General features: G+C 41.7%; 1 protein-coding gene across 1 annotated transcript in view; it reads left to right on the forward strand.

Moving 5' to 3' along the window:
• The window catches only part of LOC106330497 (26S proteasome non-ATPase regulatory subunit 12 homolog A), a 16,244-nt gene that overhangs the window by 1,180 nt on the left and 11,535 nt on the right, over positions 1-3,529 (forward strand).

Consider the following 3,529-nt stretch of genomic DNA (forward strand, 5'->3'; position numbering starts at 1 on the left):
CAGAACGGAAGATGGAATTGGTTTCGCTGAGCCTCACGGAAGACGCTCTGAGCTGGTTCAACTATGAGCTCGAGTACAGACCTTTTACGGATTGGTCTGAGTTCAAGCGACGATTGCTAGCACGGTTTACAAACTCGTTTGAGAAAATACCGGGGAAGAGGTTGTTCAGTTTGCAGCAATCTGGTTCAGCAGCGGAGTATGCCAGAGAGTTTCAAGAGCTGGCTCATATGGTTAAATTGGCGGAAGAAAATTTGATCGACATCTTCTTTAATGGTCTCAAACAAGAGCTAAAAGAGGTGATCAAGATGAAGGAACCGAGAACATTACCGGATCATATTGAGGCAGTAATGAAGATGGAAGATAGCGAGTTTTGCAAAATGTTTGCATTACTTAAAGAACAAGAGAACAAGACGGGGAAACAGTCCACAAAACCATCTCCGCGCTATAGTTCTCAATATTGGAAACCGAAGCAACAGACTTTTGATGCAGGACAAAAACAGGAAGATAAACAAGGTCAGACGAAGATGGTGGAGAAGCAACACCAACCACTAAAGCTTTATGATGCGGAGTATGCATGATTACAAGAAGAAGAATGGTCTCTGCTACAAATGTCCGAAACGGTGGTCCAAAGCTCACGTTTGCAAAAATAAGTCGTTGCAAGTGATGGTTGTGTGTTAGGGCTATGATATGGAATTGGTAAACAAAGAATTCTTTGACACATGTCAGGGAGATGAGAGAACAGAAGTGATGGAGTTATCTTTGTATTCATTCTTTGGTTGGTCTTCTCCAACAACAACAAAGATAAAAGGCAGGATTGGGAGGACAAGTGTAGTGGTTTTGATTGACAGTGGGGCTACACACAACTTTATATCCCCTGAAGTAGTGAAGAAAGTTCGATTACAGGCTACAATGGGAAGTAAGTTTACAGTGATGGTGGGTACATGAATATCAGTACATGGTTGTGACATTTGCAAGGGAGTGGAACTACAATTACAGTCAGTATTGGTGACAACAAACTTCATTGTGCTCGAACCGGGTAGTGCAGATGTGATATTGGGCGTTCAGTGGCTGCGTACTTTGGGTAGATGCGAGGTTGATTGGCAGAATCAAGAGTTATCATTCATGACAAAAACAAGCAAAGTTACACTACAAGGAGATGTTCTGTCAGATAACTTGATTAAGGATCAGTCAGTGGAGTGTTCGGGTATTGATTAGGATGGCACTATGGTTACTATGTTTACAGCATATTCAAAATCAGGGTTAGGAACACCGCCGAGAATCACAGAATTGTTGAGTGTACCTACATAATTGCCACCAAACCGAGGATTTGAGCATGCTATACGATTTTGGGAAGGGACTAAACCAATCTCAGTAAGGCCGTACCGTTACCCTCATTCCCATATGGAGACAATAGAGAAGATGGTCAAGCAAATGTTGGAGGCATGAGTGATAAGAAACAACAGAAGTTCATACTCTAGTCTGGTTTTACTCGTAAAGAAAAAGGATGGGGGATGGCGATTTTGTGTGGATTATAGAGCAGTTATTAACAAGGCTACGGTACCAGACAAGTTTCCGATACCAGTCATGACCAACTGCTCGATGAATTTCATGGTACAGTGATCTTCTCCAAGCTCGACTTACGTTCAGGATATCATCAGATCAGAATGGTTGAAGCTGATATTGAGAAAACAACATTCAAGACTCATGAAGGACAATAAAAATTTGTCGTGATGCCTTTTGGATTGAGCAATGCACCTGCTACTCTCCAAGCACTCATAAATGAAATATTCAAACCTTTCCTTCGCAAGTTTGTCTTGGTCTTCTTTGATAATATCCTAGTTTACAGCTGATCAGAGGAAGAACATAACTCACATTTAGCAGCGGTTTTACAGAAATTGAGGCAACATCAGTTGTTTGCCAATAGAAAAAAGTGCTCCTTTGGCAAATAACAAGTTGAATATCTCGGGCATATTATCTCAGCTGCCGGTGTTGCTACCGATCCTAGTAAAACTGCTGCAATGAAAAATTGGCCAACTCCATGAACAATTAAAGAGTTGAGAAGCTTCTTGGGTTTGACAGGATACTACATAAATTATGTGAAGGGCTATGGTGTGTTGGCGAGACCTCTTACTGATCTGTTGAAGGCGAAGAGTTTTGAATGGTCGAGCAAAGAACAATAAACATTTGAGAGACTCAAGCAGGCAATGATCACAGCGCCAGTTTTGTCACTACCAGATCGTTTGTAGTAGAATTGATGCCTCAGGGTATGGGTTAGGCGCGGTTCTAATGCAAAATCAGAAACCGATTGCATACTTTAGCAAATGTTTGTCAGACCGGGAACAGTTGAAGCCTATCTATGAACGAGAATTAATGGCTATAGTCATGGCAATGCAGAAGTGGAAGCACTACTTGATGGGAAAGATATTTATCATTCATACGGATCAGAAAAGTCTCAAATTCTTGTTGGAATAAAGAGACATTTCATTAGACTACCAAAAGTGGCTAACGAAACTCTTAGGCTATGACTTTGAGATTCTTTACAAGGCCGGGGTGGAGAATAAGGTTGCAGATGGATTATCTAGAGTGATGATAGACAGCCAGGTTAACTCTGAAGGTATGTTATGCGCTTTGACTGTATCGTCTTCTATCCAAATGCAACAGATCTTTGATGAACTTGATTCTGATGAGAAGATCAACAACATGATCAAAAACGTGATGATGGGAAAGTCTGAGAAAGTGGGGTATTCAGTGGTGTCTGGTAGATTGTTGTATAAGGGTCGTCTGGTACTACCACGAGAGTCTCAGTTCATTCCGCAGATATTGAAGGAATATCATGACGGTATTCTAGGAGGTCATTCAAGCATTTTGAAGACTATTGTGGGAACCGAAATTCGCACTGTCAATTTCCGTTTAAATTAGGAAAGTAGGAGAACCCTAGTTTCCCAGAGGTCCCAGATATCTGCTAATACCCCACGCCAAGCAATCAGAACAAGAAACGAGAACAATAAAAAAATAAGAAATCAAAAAAGAGAGCAAGATAGTTCTTATTCCGAATCTGCGTTTGAGCGTTTACAACAAGGTAAGTGCCTGGGCTACGAGAGCTGTCGGCGAGATTCCTAGTTCTAAAACCCTAAGAAGGCAAAAACCTAATTGAGACGCAGCTCGAATAACAAAAACGGAAAATTGCCTAAAATCGCTCTAAGTGCTAAGTTTTCTGTGAAAAAGTTCCCTCACATGCCTCTCGCCTAGGGTCTGGCCTAGGACTCCTTATATACTGGCTCCTAGGTCGGTTTACGCTTTTCCTCTTCTGCCCTTAGCCGCTATAGCATAAAAATGGAGATATTCCATTTTTTCCGATCATCGTAATTATCTTCAAAATTTCGTATTTATCCGCGGAAACTTGACATTTATCTTCCCTTGCGGACCAAGCGTAAACCGTCATGCGGCTTACGGGCTGTTCGTTAAGAAATCGTAAGTTGAGCTTCGAGTCATGTGTTAGGTCCCTTTGGGCCGTCTTCTGACTCGAAGC

This window comes from Brassica oleracea, chromosome C3 (genome assembly GCF_000695525.1).
Source record: "Brassica oleracea var. oleracea cultivar TO1000 chromosome C3, BOL, whole genome shotgun sequence".
Lineage (NCBI taxonomy): Eukaryota > Viridiplantae > Streptophyta > Magnoliopsida > Brassicales > Brassicaceae > Brassica > Brassica oleracea.